This window comes from Nomascus leucogenys, chromosome 4 (genome assembly GCF_006542625.1).
Source record: "Nomascus leucogenys isolate Asia chromosome 4, Asia_NLE_v1, whole genome shotgun sequence".
Taxonomy (NCBI): domain Eukaryota; kingdom Metazoa; phylum Chordata; class Mammalia; order Primates; family Hylobatidae; genus Nomascus; species Nomascus leucogenys.
The window spans coordinates 87,803,777-87,820,905 of NC_044384.1; the positions used below are offsets into that span (position 1 = coordinate 87,803,777).

General features: G+C 40.8%; 1 protein-coding gene across 28 annotated transcripts in view; it reads left to right on the top strand.

Moving 5' to 3' along the window:
* The window catches only part of PPP6R3 (protein phosphatase 6 regulatory subunit 3), a 160,465-nt gene that overhangs the window by 37,788 nt on the left and 105,548 nt on the right, over window positions 1–17,129 (top strand). For 6 of the 28 annotated variants that reach the window (XM_030811385.1, XM_030811388.1, XM_030811374.1 and 3 more), the window contains exon 2: window positions 7,159–7,285. The exons of 15 other annotated variants lie outside the window; for them this stretch is intronic. The gene's annotated coding sequence lies outside the window, so the exon portion shown is untranslated. Of the gene's footprint in view, window positions 1–7,158; window positions 7,286–16,949; window positions 17,089–17,129 lie in introns of all 28 variants that reach the window. 7 more of the 28 variants (XM_030811377.1, XM_030811383.1, XM_030811393.1 and 4 more) reach the window with 3 other exon arrangements.

The window sequence follows — 17,129 nt, forward strand, 5'->3', positions numbered from 1 at the left end:
AACTTCTAATTTGAAGTGCAATTTATGTTATTTTTCTTTTATCTCGTGTTTTTGGTGTCATATCTAAGAAAGTTTTGCCTAATCTGTGGCCACAAAGATTAACTCCTGTGTTTTTTTCTGAGTTTTGATTGCCTCATTTTTAATGACTATATTTCATTGGATAGATAAAAGAAACTTGGTTCGGATGAGATCATTGTTTTTTATTGTTGGATATTTAGGAACCATGTATTTGTGGATGACCTGGATTGTTTGTTCTGTGGTTTTCCCCAGTGTCATCTTCCTCTATATTTAGACATTTCTTTTTCTATTATAAGCTCTTTGGACATTATTATATATGACTTTGTGCTCAGTATAAACACCTTAGAATAAAAGAATAATTGGACCAAGGGGTATATAGATTTTAACACCTTTTTGTTATCAGTGGCCAGAAAAATTACCCTAGTTACCATTTTACCAGCAGTTCCAGTCAGTTTTATGTTAATACATTTTAAAACTTGTTTTATTAGGGGTAAATTTGAACATGCAGAAATTGAACAGTATAATGAAACTATCAGTTACCCAGCTCCAACAACCATACACTCAAGGCCAGTCTTGTCCCACTTAACTTCCCCACTTCTATATTATTACTGTTTAAAAACTCTATTGAATTACAATAGAAATATGGAAAAGTACATATAATAAGCAGATTTTCATAAGCTGAAATCCACCTGGGCAAGCAGCCACCACATGTCTCCTTGTGTCCACTTCCAGTCACACCCTCTCTAGGGGCAGCCGGTATTCTAACAGCTAATAGCACTGATTAGTTTTGCCCAGTTTTGTTTCTATTGAATAGAGTCTTACAGTAGGTACTCCTGTGTCTTTCTCTTGCCATTGTTTGTAAAATTACTGAAGTCATTGCATACAGTTGATTGTTACTGTTGCTTCACAAAATTTTGTCATATGAAATTGTTCTGTTGTTGATGGACATTGGATAGATGGTAGTTTTGGGCTGTTACAGATATCGCTGCTCTGAACATTCAGTTTGTGTCTTTTGGTCAACAACATACGTATGCATTTCTGTTGTTCAGTATACGTAAGGATGAAATTGCTAGGGCATAGAGGTATATGTATAGTGGTGGCATCTACTAAAGCTATTGTACCAAATTAGGCTTCCATCAGCAGTGTGTGAAAGTTCCGCTTACTCTGGATCCTCTCCAGTATTTCATCCTTTTCATTTTAGCCATGCTGGTAGCTGTCTAGAGCTGTCTTAGGGCAATTTTAATTTACAATAGTGAGGTCGTACGTTTATTGGTCATTTGGATATCCTTTTTTATGAAATGTATATTTAAGCCTTTTATTTTTTCTATTATCTTTTTTCTGTTTGTATTACCTTTCTATTTTTTGCTGCATAATAAATTATCCCCAAACGTAGTGGATTAAAACAGCAACAAACATTATCTTGCAGTTTCTGGGAGTCAGAAACTTGGGAGTGGCATGGTTGTCTGCTTCTGGCTTGGGTGTGATTAGCCCTCTGAAGCCTTCATAGATGCGCTGGAGGATCTGTTCTAAGGTGGCTCATTTACATGCCTGGCAAGTAGGTTCTGGTTCTGGCTGTTGGTGGGAGACCTCAGGTCGTTTTCATATCATTTTTTGCCAGGGATGTCTGAGTCTCCTGTTCTCAGGACATGGTGATAACTTCCCACTGAGAGAGTGATTCAAGAGAAAGAGCCCTGAGTGGAAGCTATCATTTTTGTGACCTAGTCTTGGAAGTCACATAGCATCTAGCTTTGCCATGTTCTGTTTGTTAGAGGCACATTGTGGACTTTTAAAAAAGTGACAGGGTCTTACTCCGTCACCCAGGCTGGAGTGCAGTGGCGTGATCACAGCTCACTGCAGCCTTGACCTTCCCGGCTCAAGGGATCCCCCCACTTCAGCCTCCTGAGTAGCTGGGCCCACAGTTGCACGCACTACCACGCCCGGCTCAGTTTTGTATTTTTTGTAGTTGGGTTTTTGCCATGTTTCCCAGGCTGGTCTCAAGCTCCTGGGTTTGAGCATTCCTCCCACCTCAGCCCTCCAAAGTGCTAGGGATTATAGGCAAGAGCCACTGTGCCCAGCTGAGATGTATTTTAAAACAACACTTAGTAGGATTGTTGTATTTTGGACAGGCATCTCTTGTCAGATGTATATATTGTGAATACCTTTACCTATTCTGTGGGTCCTCATTGTGTCTTTTGAGGTGAAGGAGTTCTATTAAATTTTTTTTCCTTTATAGTCAGTTTTGGCCATTATATCTTGAAGATATTCAAATAATTATTGCTGCTTCTATAAATGTGTTAGTATATGTTCTCAGAGAATAAGAACTCTTAACCGTAACAACCACAAAGCCTCACATCTTAAAAATAAAATGAACACGCATTTGCTTGATATTATTCAATACTTAGACTTGAAAATTCTAGTTGTTATATGTGATAAGTTTTTTGTGTGATTTTCTAACTTTGGCAGTGGCAAATCAGGATCCAAATAAGAGCTGCCTTTTATTTTTTTTGTCTATGGGTTTCTCATTTTTTGCTCTTCTCCCACCATGCCGTCCATTTGTGGGAGGACTGGGCTCTTTGTTTTGTGGTATTCCCCACAGTGTTGTGTAGCCTCTGTTTTCTGTGCACTGGTAGTTGGATCTTGACGAGGTTTCTCTTGGAGAATAAACTTTGTTGGACTCTCACTTTAAAACTATTTTTTTTTTTTTTTTTTTTGAGACGAAGTCTCACTCTGTTGCCCAAGCTGGAGTGCAGTGGTGTGATCTCAACTCACTGCAACCTCCACCACCTGGGTTCAAGCAATTCTCCTACCTCACCCTCCCAAGTAGCTGGGACTATAGGTACGTGCCACCACGCCCGGCTAATTTTTGTATTTTTAGTAGAGACGGGGTTTCACCATCTTGGTCAGGCTGATGTTGAACTCCTGACCTCGTGATCTGCCCGCCTCGGCCACCCAAAGTGCTGGGATTACAGGCGTGAGCCACTGTGCTCAGCCTAAAATTTTATCTGAAAATGGTGCTGCTGCTTTGGTTGTGATCTGTCTCTGGAGGTTGAATGTGGAGCTAAACTGAAATTTTTAAGGGCTTCTAACCTAAATCACATTGAAATTCATTTAGACCAGAGCTGTTCAATACTTAAAGGGTAATGGTGTTCATTTTGGAAGGCACTTCCACCGCCTTCCTTTTCTGTGTGTTTGGGAGGCCAGTGGCAGTCTGGTCATCTTGAGTGCATCATGCCCTCACTGGCAGTTCAGAAAGTTGCAGGGCATCATCAGCATGGATTTCGCTGTTGTTAGTTTTTTCATGTTTATTGTCTACTTGTTTTCTCCTTGTGCTGTCTGCCGGCTTTCCTTCTCTTGTTGCCAGTTTTGAAGTTGTGATGAACAGTATGTTAAGGGTTGATAACTCAAAATTCTTAAGTTCTTTGTAGGTTAACATTGAATTTTTAGTGTTCTCCAGTCTCTTTCTTTTCTAACAGAAACTTTCATGATGAAAAATTAGAAGAATAAATTACATTGTGATTAACCCTGCACGTTGAAGTAGTAGACAAATTATTATTATTTTGAGACGGGGTCTCACTCTGTCATGTAAGCTGGAGTGCAGTGGCGTGATCTCGGCCAGTGCAACCTCTGCTTCCCAGGTTCAAACGATTCTCGTGCCTCAGCCCCCTGAGTAGCTGGGATTACAAGCGTGCACCACCACACCTGGCTGATTTTTGTAATTTTAGTAGAGATGGGGTTTCACCATGTTGGCCAGGCTGGTCTCGAACTCCTGGCCTCAAGTGATATGCCCGCCTTGGCCTCCCAAAGTGCTGGGATTACAGGCGTGAGCCACTGTGCCCAGCCTTCAAATTATTTCTTAAAATGCGTGTGTATCCAGGGTTTAAACTGAAAGAGTTGTTTTCTTAATTCCAACTGTATTTTTAAAGTATCATTCAACTTCAAGTAATAATTAAATTTTTCATGTTTTGTTTATAAGTGAATGTATGTAAATGATACCAGTTTTTGGCCACTAATTCATTCAGCAGATACCTTGGGTGCCTACCCTGTGCCAGTCCTGTGCTTTCTGTGCTTTGGTCATACAGTAAGTCCTCACTTAACGCCATTAACGGGTTCTTGGAAACTGCAAACTTAAGCAAAATGACATAGAACTGAACCAGTTTTGTCTGCCTCATCAGTGTTATAATGGAATGGCGTTATTCAAGATACTGTATGTTGTTTTGCTTAAAGTCGCAGTTTGAAAAAACCTGTTGACACTATTAAGTGAGGACTTAACTGTGTACATGGTTAAAGATGATGGACATGGTGCTGGTACCCTCGTGAAATGCTCAGGACAGCGAAAGACAATGCAGGCTATGTATGTAATCTTAAATTTTCTAGTAGCCACATGAAGAAAGTAAAAAATGCATAAAATTAATATGTTTTATACAACCCAATATGTCCAAAATATTGTTTCAACATATAATCAGTAGGAAAATTGAGATGTTTTCACATTTTTTGTACTACATCTTTGAAATCCGTTGCATATTTTATACTCTTAGTACCTCTTAGATGAAACTAGTCCTATTTCAAGTGCCCAAAAGCCGTATGTGGCCACCGTAGTAGAGAGCATATATCAGAATTATTATCATTATTGTTCATGCTCACATGGGAGTTGCAGGGGGCCCTCCAAGAACCCAAGTAAACAGTGGGTTGGAGGGGCCAGAGGAGACTGGGGGATGAATTAGGAAGCTGTGTCCAAAGGGTATCTTAAAAGATCTTTATGGATGAATGCACACTCCAGTTTACCTTATTCCAGGCCATGGCAAAAGATGCAGAGAAGGGAAAGTATAAGGCGGAACTGACAATGTTTTGGCGAATTGGATTGGAAGGGAAAAGAGGAGCCAGGGCTGTTTTCCAGGCTGCCTTTCACAACTAGGGTGTGCCTTTTACTGAGATGGGGAGGGCATGGTGAAGAGGAGGTTTGGTTGGATGGGCAGCGTGTGATGGAGAGCAAAAGCTCCATTTTGGAGATTAAATACCATGTGCTTGTGAGATATCCAAAGGGAAATGTCTGCCAGTCATTGGGTTACCTTTGTTTGAAATGCCATGATGGTTGTTTTGGTTTTATAAATTTGGACCTTAGTTGTGTTTATGGAGAGGAATTTTTTTTTGTTTGTTTTTGTTTTTGTTTTTGAGACGGAGTCTCACTCTGTTGCCCAGGCTGGAGTGCAGTGACGTGATATTGGCGCACTACAACCCACGGAAATGGCTTCGTTTATTCAACAGAACTTGTCTTGAATCTCCCAGCACTTTGTTTTAGTTGCTGGGGAAACAGCACAAATAAAACAAATGTGAATTTACTTCGAGCAAATGTGGTGCACTCAGGAAAATGTGCTAGGTCCACAGCCTGACCTCTGTGGGAGCCTCTGTGTTATCAGTGGGACAGAAGAAGGAAGGAAGGAAGGAAGGAAGGAGAGGAGCAGCCCTCCAACTAGGGAGATTGAGAAATGGCCAGTGAGAAAACAACGAGGGTGTGACATCAGAGGAGCCAGGCGAGGAGAATGTTCTAATGAGGAGGGTCTTCTGGGGGACTGCCTTGCATGCTGCTGAAGGTGAGGTGTACATGAGAACAGAAGAGTTTCATTTGGATTTAGCCCCATCTGGAGGTTGTCAGTGACCTGAAAGAGCAGTTTGAGCTGAGTGGTAGAGAGATCGCAGATTGGAATGAGGTGAAGAGGGAATGCTATCAGACAAAGAACTCTTTTTCTTTTTTTTAAATAACCCCTACAAATCATTGAGAAGACCAACCCAGTAGAAAAGTAGACAAAGGATATAAACAGACAGATGGCAGAAAAGTGAATTATAAATGGATCTTCAACATATGAACAGTGCCCAACCTCACTGAAGAGAAAAGCAAATGCATTGTTGACCAGGTGTGTGGAAACAGGCTTTCACACATCACTGGGGGAATATGGGTAGGGCTGACCTCCGTGGAGAGCCACTTGGCTGTGTACCTCGTTGGAGAGCCACTTGACCGTGTACCTAATTAGAAGCGCACATTCTTTGATCCAGCAGATCCACTTCTGGAAATACTGGCACATTTTTGTAATAGCAAAAAGTGAAAACTAAATAGTCATCAGTGGTGGCCTGGTTAAATCAGCAGTAAAACAAAGGAACGTCTATACCAGGTAAAGCATTATATTCCTGAAGAAAGTAGAAATTGTTTGTTTTTTTTCTTACTGTGCTGTAAGTCAGGTTCTTTGAGAGTTACTTTTTTTTTTTTCATTAAAGATTTTCAAGATTGAGAAATATACAGCTGGGTCTGGTATAGGCCACACAACGTATATAGAAAGGTACCTTTGAAAAGAGCTGTGTAGAGCTTGTCCTTCAGCCCTGACCCTCTACTTTTTCATGTTTCACTTAAGTCAGTAGGCTATATTCCCTTCTCCAGATACCTGTTAGGATTCTTTTGAGTGGATTCTTTCCTATTTCATATATTTACTGGGTTATACACCACAGGAAAGGATATCTTACAATATCTTTATGGATGAATGCACACTTCGGTTTACCTTATTGCAGCTAAAAGTAACTGTACCTCCTGTCAAGAGAGCATCCCGTTTTACTTGGTTTGGCTCATTGACAAAGTAAGCAAAGCTCCTTATGCAATTTGAGAGCCCTGAAAGCAGCAGTGGGGATTCTACTATAGCTGTCTAGTGTAGGAAGATTTTCTTGGTCAAGTTTTTGTTGGGGGAAAGAACAGTCCAAACCTTTGTGAGCTGTGTGTTCTCATCCCAGCTACATGCACCTGGCTGTATAGAACTTTTTGCAGTTTGGCCTTCTTTGGACATAGCAGTGTTTTTACATGTGGACTAAAGCAAAAATGAAAAACTAGGCACATTCCAGTAGACCAAATCAGCCTCCTAGCAGAGCACATTGACATTGTACAACTTTACATCCTGTGTCATTGGGGTCTGGTTTCAATTTACTTCATTTCTTAAGAGTTTAAACTGGTATTTATAATTTATTTTTCTTTATTTCTTTGAGTATCTTGGTTTCACTTATTTTATTTGTTCTTTTCTATGTCGTCTTAGATCTAAAGGAATGAAGAATTTTAGGATTTGAAGTGTCTTAAGTAATCATTTAGTCTAAACCTCTCATTTACAGATAAGAAAACAAGCTCAGAGAGATGTGGTGACTTGCTCAAATAGTGACAGAACTTCCTCGGCCATATGGAGGGGTCATATAATACCCTTGTGTCATCAGTTTGAGGTACCTCCCATAATTTTAAGGGGTATGTGGCTTTAATTACATTACTACTGTTTGAATGAAGAATATTAATTTATATGCTGCACTAGTTCATTTAGAGTCGTGGGCACAATCAAGTTGAACTCTTACATTTTTTGGTTGAGAAAGTTAAGACCTAGAAGATGAGAATTTATTCATCCCAAGATTACAGGCCATAAACATTTATTCTGTGCTTAGATTTTTAAAAATTGAATTATTTTTATTTATTTATTTAGAGAGACAGGGTCTTGGTATGTGTGTGCTTAGTTTTAACGTGAGAGCAGTGCTGTCCAGTAGAACTTTGTATTAGGTTGGTATAAAAGTAATTGCAGTTTTTGCAACAAAAGTAATGACAAAAACCATGATTACTTTTCACCAACCTAAGTAGTTAAATTTTAACCTAAGTAGTTAAAATTAATTTAAAATTCAGCTCCCGGGGGAGTGGGGTGGAACAACAACAAAAAACCAGCTCCTTTGCCTTCCTAGCCACGTTTCAGGTGCTCAGTAACTGTGTGTGGCTGTGGAACTGGACAGCTCAGCCGTAGCGTGTTTCCCTTTCTTGTTAATCTTTTTTTAGAAATGCTAATGGTGGAGACTAAGGCATACGAGTATGACTGGAATTGCCAGCTACACATTAGAAGGTTTAGGTTCAAAACTGGGAGTAAAGACTTAACTCTTGGAGCTTGGGATAGTGCTACAACTAGTCTTGGCCTGAGCCTTTTCTTCATTCATGTTTTATCCTTTTTTTCTTTATTTTTGGACACTGATAAGAGCCTGTATGAGATTGTTTCCTTTTTTTCCCCCGCGTTGTAGGTATCTTGTTTGGCCAGTTTATTAGGTTGGTGCAAAAGTAGTTGTGGTTTTTGCCATTACTTTTAATTACAAAAACCACAATTACTTTTGCACCAACGTAATAAAAATCCCACCCTTAGTCTTGAGTTCTCCTGTGCTCAAGCAATTTTCTTAGCTCGGCTTCTGAATAGCTGGGACTATAGGCGTGCACCACCACGCCTGGCTAATTTTTATATTTTTAGTAGAGACAGGGTCTTGCTCTTTTGCACAGGCTGGTCTCTAACTCCTGGCCTCAAGTGATCTTCCTGCTTCAGTCCCCAAGGTGTTGGGATTATGGGCATGAACCACTGCACCCAGCCCTTTATACTTAAAAAAAAAAAAAAAATTCCTAACTGTAAATTGGTAAATTATAGCTGTTATTTATAGGGTACAAAGTGATGTTATGATTCATGTATACAATGCAGAGTAATTAAATCAAGTTAATTAACATCACCACAAATACTTTTTTGTGGGGAGAAAATTGGAAATTCTCTTTGTGATTTTGAAATGCACAATGGGATGAGTATTTACTACATTCACCATGCTATGCACTATATCTCAAAGAAAAAACCCCTTTTTCCTGCTAATTAAGGCTTTTTCTCCCCTGACCATCATCTTCCCCATTCCTCTCACCTTTCAGCAATCGTTATACACATATCTCAGATAATAACCACTTGATTGCCAAGATTCCGTATAAGAAGTTTTGGTCTTTTTTATCTTTGTACTATGGATTATGGAAGTTTCAACTTTTACATCAAATTAAGCTTGATCGTATACCTTGGCTGAGCCCACTAAATATAGCTCGGTGATTGGGATCATGTAGTCATTTGTACCTTTGCTGTGCGTCCCTGCCCACTGTTGTTACAACAGGCAGAGGTAGTTCTTTGGGCCTTACTTTAGATGTTGATGTACTAATTTATGACTTGGCTGTATTTTAAATAGCAGCTTAGATTGTGTTGGCTTCGTGTATGCCTGCATTGATTTGAGTGTCCATTAGGGTGCATAGCCAGACAATGATGTAGTCAAATTAGGTGCCAAAGTCTTTACTTCAAGTACTTTACATACATGATTTTGCTTTTAGAAGGTGGTAGTATGGATTTACCTTGGGTGTTTTGTACTTTACACAGTAGTCTTTTTCCTTTTTTTTTTTTTTTTTTTTTGGTATAGTGATTATTGATTAATGGCTTAGAAGTCTTGGTGCTCCTACCTCGGCCTGTACTAAAATGGTTGGTGTTTCTGAAATGGGCTGATCAAGTTGCCTATATATAGTTATTTTTGTTGGAAGATGCCTCTGAAGACATGGGAATTAGGTTATTTATCAACAGTCATGGAAGTTGGTTGTTGCCTGATTATGGGCATTTGTGCAGTTATTTTTGATGATTTTTGTATTCAAAATTTTGTGGATGATTTTTAAATTTACAGTGTCAGTGTGCTAGGCATTGAAGGTAAAAATGGTGAACAAGTCCTCATAGAGATGAATTATCTTCCCATCTTGTTACCTTCATCTCTTCAAACTTGGGTGTTTTAGAAAACATGTGAGGGTACTTGCAGCAATGGGATTATTGAGATTTGCATTAGGGGGGCATTCTGAGGTGGCCTGTCCTGGGACTTCCTGATGCCAGTTAAAAACTAGAGTTCCTTGCTTTTGTGTGTCCAAGCTTTGCAATACCACCTGTCTGTCTAATGGAGAGTGCATCTTTAGTTGTGTATGATATGTGCTCTCAGGAGAAAATGCTTTCTTGCATGTTATGCAATAGCTATGGTTTCCTGTTATGAGTTTGCATCAGGAATATCGTGGTATTTGTATTAGAAATTTATATGAGGCTGGGTGAGGTGGCTAACACCTGTAATCCTAGCACTTCGGGAGGCTGAGGTGGGAGGATCGCTTGAGTCTAAGTGTTTGAGACCAGCCTGGGCAACATAGCAAGACCTCATGTGTAAAAAAAGATTGATATGAGAGGATAGGGAGCAGATTACTACTGCCTTTTTTCCTGGCCTAAAGTGAGTTTTTTGGCTTTTTTTTTTTTTTTTTTTGAGATGGAGTCTTGATCCATCACCCAGGCTGGAGTGCAGTGGCACAGTCTTGGCTCACTGCAGCCTCTGCCTCCTGCATTTAAGCAATTCTCCTGCCTCAGCCTCCCGAGTAGCTGGGATTACAGGCACCAGCCACCAAGCCCGGCTTATTTTTTTTGTATTTTTAGTGGAGACGGGGTTTCACCACGTTGGCCAGGCTGGTCTGGAACTCCTGACCTTGTGATCTGCCCACCTCGGCCTCTCACAGTGCTAGGATTACAGGTGTGAGCCACTGTGCCTGGCCGGCTTTTTGTTTTTAAATAAATTTAGTGTCCATATAAGAGTGATTTGGGGTAAATCCTTTGTTTTCCTAGACTATAAAACAGGGATGATAATAATAGGATGGAAAAGCACTTGCACAGTGCCAACACAAAAGGTTTGTAGGATAGTTTTCATTCCTGCTGTTCTCAAATTTTGTGATTAAGCAAGTTCACTTAGATGCTGTTTAGTTGAGAATTTGTGGTTTTGGTGTTTTAGTCCAAAGCAGTCCTTATTCTTAAATGTTATTTTTATCATTATGTTGCACTTGCATTCTCTTTATTGGTGTTATCAGAGTCAGCAGTACTGAAAAGAAGAGAAATCTTGTGACAGGGTTAGGTTGTGTGACAGGGTTAGGTTGTATGACTGTTGAGAAAAATGCAGTCTATTGAAGGAATGATTGGCTAAAAATAAAAGTATACTATTTTCTTTTCCTGTCTTGATTTCTTTTTTGGAAAGGGGGCTTTGGATTCATTTCATCTAAGAGAATAGTCTAATGCTATCAACTACTGAACCACATCTGATATTATTGATGATTAAAACCGTAGTCTTCCTCGTTAGCTTCCATGATGCTGTGCAGCATCTCCCAGTGTTTCAGAATAGTCTTAACTCTAACCATGTCCCTTTCTCACCCTGTCCTTTAAGTATGATGTAAATAGAAATTAAATACTTGGAGAAGTCCCCTGTTTTCGGCTTTAGTGTTCTTTAGGGAGAACCTTTCATCATCCTTATGGATTCCACCCTCATCTGTTTGTGTTTAACTTTCAAAGCATCTCTTTGTGGCTTAGCTTTTTTTAGTGGTGTTGTGCCGTAGTATGTCTGGATACTGTCAGTTAAATTCTTTCCCTGTGAGGATAGGAAACCTTGGATCTTGATTTCCTCAACTGTGCTTGTCTAACTTCTCCTTCACCATCAGTACGTTCTCAGTCCCTCCGAGCTTAAAGCAGATTTTATTTTTTTATTTTACTTCTCTTTTTTTTTTTTTTTTTAACAAGTCCTGTTTAATTTTTTCTGTAGCCACTGGTACCATGTTTAAAGCTTTGATTATTTTTATATTAGATTCATAAATTGTTGAAGCAACAAGAAAATTTAGAGTTAATTTACTCCAGCTCTCTTATTTTTATTTTTGAGACAGCGTGTCACTCCTATCACCCAGGCTGGAGTGCTATGGCACAATCTTGGCTCATTGAAACCTCTGCCCCTTGAGTAGCTGGGACTAGACATAAGCCACTGCATCTGGCTAATTTTTTTTTTTTTTTTTTTTTGAGATGGAGTTTCACTCTCGTTGCCCAGTTTGAAGTGCAATAGCACAATCTCAGCCCACTGCAACCCCTGCCACCTGGGTTCAAGCGATTCTCCTGCCTCTGCCTCCCGAGTAGCTGGGATTATAGGTGCCCACTACCACACTTGGCTAATTTTTTTTTTTTAGTAGAGACAGGGTTTCACCTTCTTGGCCAGGCTGGTCTCAAACTATTGACCTGAGGTGATCCACCTGACTTGGCACCTCCCAAAGTGCTGGGATTACAGGTGTGAGCTACTGTGCTCGCCCCCCCCCTTTTTTTTTTGATAAGTTTTGTAGAGGTGGGGGTCTCCCCATGTTGCTCAGGGTGTCCTCTTAACTCCTGAGCTCAAGTGATTGGCCCACCTTGGCCTCCCAAAGTGCTGGGATTACAGGCATGAGCCCCTACTACACCTGGCCTATTTTATTTTATAGATGAAGAAATGGATACTCAGGTTAAGTGATTTGTCTTAGCTTCTCATTACCTGTGTGACCTGATATTACAGCTCTCTGGTCTCTCAACATTTAATACCTCTTCCTAGTCCAACGTTCTTCTTTTTTTTTTTTTTGAGACAGGATTTTGTTAGGTAGCCCAGGCTGGAGTGCTATGGCGTGACACAGTTCACTGTAGCCTCAACCTCCTGGGCTCAAGTGACTTTCCTGCCTCAGCCTCTCGAGTAGCTGGGACCACAGGTGTGCGCTACCATGCTTGGCTGATTTTTAAAATTTTTGTAGAGAATGGGGTCTTGCCATGTTACCCAGGCTGGTCTCGAACTCCTGGGCTCAGGTGATCCTCCCGCCTTGGTCTCTCAAAGTGCTGTGATTATAGGCATGAGCCCCAGCATTTTTTCTTAAAAACTTCTAAGTTTTTCTTTAAGCTAAAGCTTTATATGTCCATATTTTGGAGTCAACTATTCTAGATTGGGTAAGACAAACAGGAGTCCTTAAGTATCCCACTCTCTTTTTTTCCCTTTCCTGAAGACAATATAATACTTTGGACTGTTTTAACCAGTTAAAAATGTATATTTGCCTCCATGTGTCTGAAGACTGTATTTGAAGAGTTCATACTTGTGTGTAAACTTCCTGATTTTTTTAGTTCTAAGCAGTATCTATTGATTTTCTGACATGGAAGATAAGGATTGGCTCTTTCTTCTCTCCTTTACTGTACCTTTATCCCTGTTTTCTGTCTTCCCTATCCACCCAATAGAGGTTTGTTAACATTTTGGTTAAATCACTATTTAATTTTTTCATTACAACCACGTATACTACATTATGACCATGCATACTTTTTTTTTTTTTTTTTGAGGCGGAGTCTCGCTCTGTCGCCCAGGCTGGAGTGCAATGGTGTGATCTCAGCTCACTGCAACCTCTGCCTCCCGGGTTCAAGTGATTCTCCTGCCTCAGCCTCCTGAGTAGCTGGATTTAAGGCATGCGCCACCATGTCCGGCTAATTTTTGTATTTTTAGTAGAGATGGGGTTTCACCATGTTGGTAAGGCTGATCTCAAACTCCTGACCTTGTGATCTGCCCGCCTTGGCCTCCCAAAGTGCTGGGATTACAGGCATGAGCCACCGTTCCTGGCCCATGTATACTATTTATAGCTGTTAAGTGGTATAAATTACAAATACTTTCCTTTCCTAAACAACCTTTGGTTTCCTCTGGAAATGTGTTACTGTGTGTGTGTGTGTGTGTGTGTGTTTTGAGTTGGAGTCTCACTCTGTTGCCCAGGCTGGAGTGCAGTGTCACGATCTCAGCTCATGGCAACCTCTGCCTCCTGGGTTCAAGCGATTCCCCTGCCTCAGCTTCCTGAGTAGCTGGGATTGCAGACGTGTGCCACCACACCTGGCTAATTTTTGTATTTTTAGCAGGGACGGGGTTTCACCATGTTTGCCAGGCTGGTCTTAAACTCCTGACTTCAGGTGATACGCCCGTCTCGGCTTCCCAAAGTGCTGGGATTACAGGCATGAGCCACTGCGCCCAGCCATGTGTGTGTGCGTGTGTTTTAAATGTACTTATCACTAATTTAGCCTCAGACTTTTAGCCAGTTACATATTCAGATCTTCCCTCATCTTTATCCTTTTGAAGGAATCTTTCTAGTTTGGACTGCTGGCTCTCCCATTCTGTGACCTTGGGGGTTCTTTTTACCTCTTTCCTCCCCCATTGGACCTCCTATTCCTGTGTTCTGTGTTACCTTGTTGCTGTCCTTAGTTTTAGTGGAGCATAGTTGCCGGTAGTTTTCGGTGAGAAAGGTGTATAGGAGCTAGATCTTTTGAGACTGTGTGTCTTTCTATGTACTCGTGATTGATGTAGTTTGACTGGGTATATGCTTTTGGGTTGGAAATAGTTTTCCTTCTATATTAGTCTGCTCAGGGTTGCCATAACAAAATATCATAGGCTGGGTGGCTTAAACAACAGAAATTTATTTTCTCATGTTCTGTAAGCTAGAAGTTCAAGATCAAGCTTCTTGCCAATTTGGTTTCTAGAGAGTGGCCTCTTTCTGGTTTATAGACACCATCTCTTCTCACATGTGGTGCCAGTCATCATACCAGATGACACAGTCTGGAGCACCGTAATCCCAAATGTTGGAATACCTAAAGATCAGAATCCCTGAAGATCAAAATCCTTAAAGATTATAATCTCTAAAATCCTGAAAATCACAAAAGATTAAAATCCTGAGTGTTGAAGCCCTGGAAGCCAGTTACTGGGGAAGGGATAGTATGTTTTTGGTTGTGCGTAGGATAGTTGCATCACGTTAGACGGAACTATTACCTTGTTATTGTCTTTATTCATAAATTAAGTATGGTTTAAGGAGATGTGTCTGGGTACCAGGTTGACAATAGGTGGACTTGTGAACTCAGTTTTAGGTGACACCTTAACTAAGGAATACCTAGAAACCTGGTGAAACATTAGGTTTTGGGTGTGTCTGTGAGAGTGTTTTCAGAGGAGATGGAAAAATTCTCAAACAGCATCTAAATGCACTTGCTTAATCAGAAAACATCAGGTATCAATGTCTGCCCTTACAAACCTTTTGTGCTGGCATTGTACAAGTGCTTTTCCATTCCTGTCATTAGTTATTATCCCTATTTTATAATTGATAATACCTCACTCACTAATGCGTGAGTCTGAGTGGGCTGCGGGGAAGATCTGCCCTCAGTGTTGGCGGGTACCATCCAGTCAACCAGGGCCCAGACTCTTCTGCTGCCTTGGATGTGAGAAATCCAGGGTTGCCAGCCTTTGGACTCCAGGATGTACACCAGCAGCCCCCATGGGTCCTGAGGCTTTTGTGGACTGAGTTAGAAACCACTGGCGTCCCTCGTTCTCAGGCCCTTTGGACTTGGATTGAACCTTGTCACCGGCATCCTGGGGGTCTTCAGCTTGCCTGTCATGGGACTTCCCAGCACCATAATCGCGTGAGCTCATTCCCTGCATAAATCCCCTCTCATGTATTTGTATACATATCTTATCAGTTCTGTCTTGCTGGAGAAGCTTAATACAAATCTGGTATTGGGGAAGTCAAATATTCCTTCTTACTGTGTTTCTTAAAACACAATGGAACAGATCTGTGAAATTGTTCCCTTGCAAAAAGGCGGTGATAAGTGTATGAGGCTACTTAATGGTGAAAGATAAAAATGTTAAAGTTTATTATTATTGGGGCTATGAAAGCAGAAAATTGCTTAATTGCAACAGCCGGACATAACAGACTTTGAAACAGACAGCATGTACTTATAGAGTTTGAAGACCACAACCACTCTTCAAATACAAGTGCAACAAGTATTTCGAAGATCACAGATGCAGTGAAGACAGACAAAAACTACAAGAAATCTCTTCTGCCAAATTATTCAGTCCTATAAGACTTCTGCCCATTCACACATAGCGCCAGTTTGCTATGCTATGTATTTAGTCTTCACATCGTATTCAATACTGGGGATATAAGTTGTATATATTCTTTTTGTTTTATGCATTTTTTGCATATTTGACTCCACAAAAGTACATTTTTACAGTGTTGACTTTGTGTGTAAGCAAGCATTGTACATATGTGTAAAACAGTTGAAACTTCCTCAGTAAATAAAGAGATGTCCTTTTTGTATATCTGCATTTGTGAAAGATAAAATTCGAGATCTCGGCTCTCTGAGCAACTGCATATGTGATGTTGATCCATCATGGTTTTTGGTAGATCTCATCAAAAGACATAGGTTGTAGATGACTGCAGTTATAAAGCTGAGTGCATACAATTACCACCCGTAGTTATATGCATTTAATGTATGTACGAATGAATGAGTGAGACAAGGTCTTGCTTTGTCACCCAGGCTGGAGTGCGGTGGCATGATCATAGCTCTCTGTAACCTCAAACTCCTGGGCTTTAAGCGACCCTCCTGCCTTAGCCTCCTGAGTAGCTAGGACTGCAGGTGCGTACTCCAAAGTCCAGCTAATTTAAAAAAAATTTTTTTTTGTAGGGGTGGGATCTCACTGTGTTGCCCAGGCTGGTCTTGAACTGGCCTTAAGCATTCCACCCGTCAGAGCCTCCCAAAGCTCTGGGATCTCAAGCCTGAGCCACCATGCCGGCTGTTATATACATTTATGCATTTCGCTTTTTTTTTTTTTTAAAACCTATTCTTTATGAATGTAGTTTGTCTGCTCACGACTGTTAGTCTACTCATGTGACTGTCATTATTAGACCTGAATTATACCTTGTATCCTTGCAAAAATATGCATGTGATTATTGCCTGTTTTATTGTGTAAAGTGACCTATGACGTGTTCTCTCATTTTTTTATGTTTCTCAAATCCCCCTTTATTTTTTATTTTTTGAGACGGAGTCTTGCTCCGTCACCCAGGCTGGAGTATAGTGTTGTGATCTCGGCTCACTGCAGCTTCTGCCTCCCAGGTTCAAGTGATTCTCCTGCCTCAGGCTCCCAAGTAGCTGGGATTACAGGCGTGCATCACCATGCCTGGCTAATTTTTGTATTTTTAGTAGAGACGGGGTTTCGCCATGTTGGCCAGGCTGGTCTTGAACTCCTGACCTCAGGCGATCCACCTGCCTCAGCCTCCCAAAGTGCTGGGATTACAGGAGTGAGCCACCATGCCTGGCCTGAAATCCCCCTTTGAAAGTATAAATACATGTCTTCCAAAAGTTTTTTAAAATTATTTTTTCCAGAATTACATTTTTTGGGATTTTGATCTTTTGGGATTGTAATTTTCAGGATTTTAGACTTTAGGGCTTTTGATCTTTCAGGCTCAAAAGGAAAGAAAACATCTCCCAGGACCAGATGTGGAGTAGACGGGAATTGGAGAGAAGCTGAAGCCCAGGCCCAGCACCAGGCTGGGGGCCCAGGTGCTACGGGGGTCCCAGCCATTAACAGAGCTTCATGCAGGTGGGCAGCTGGAGCCGGGGGGCTCACTCTCTTGTGAAACA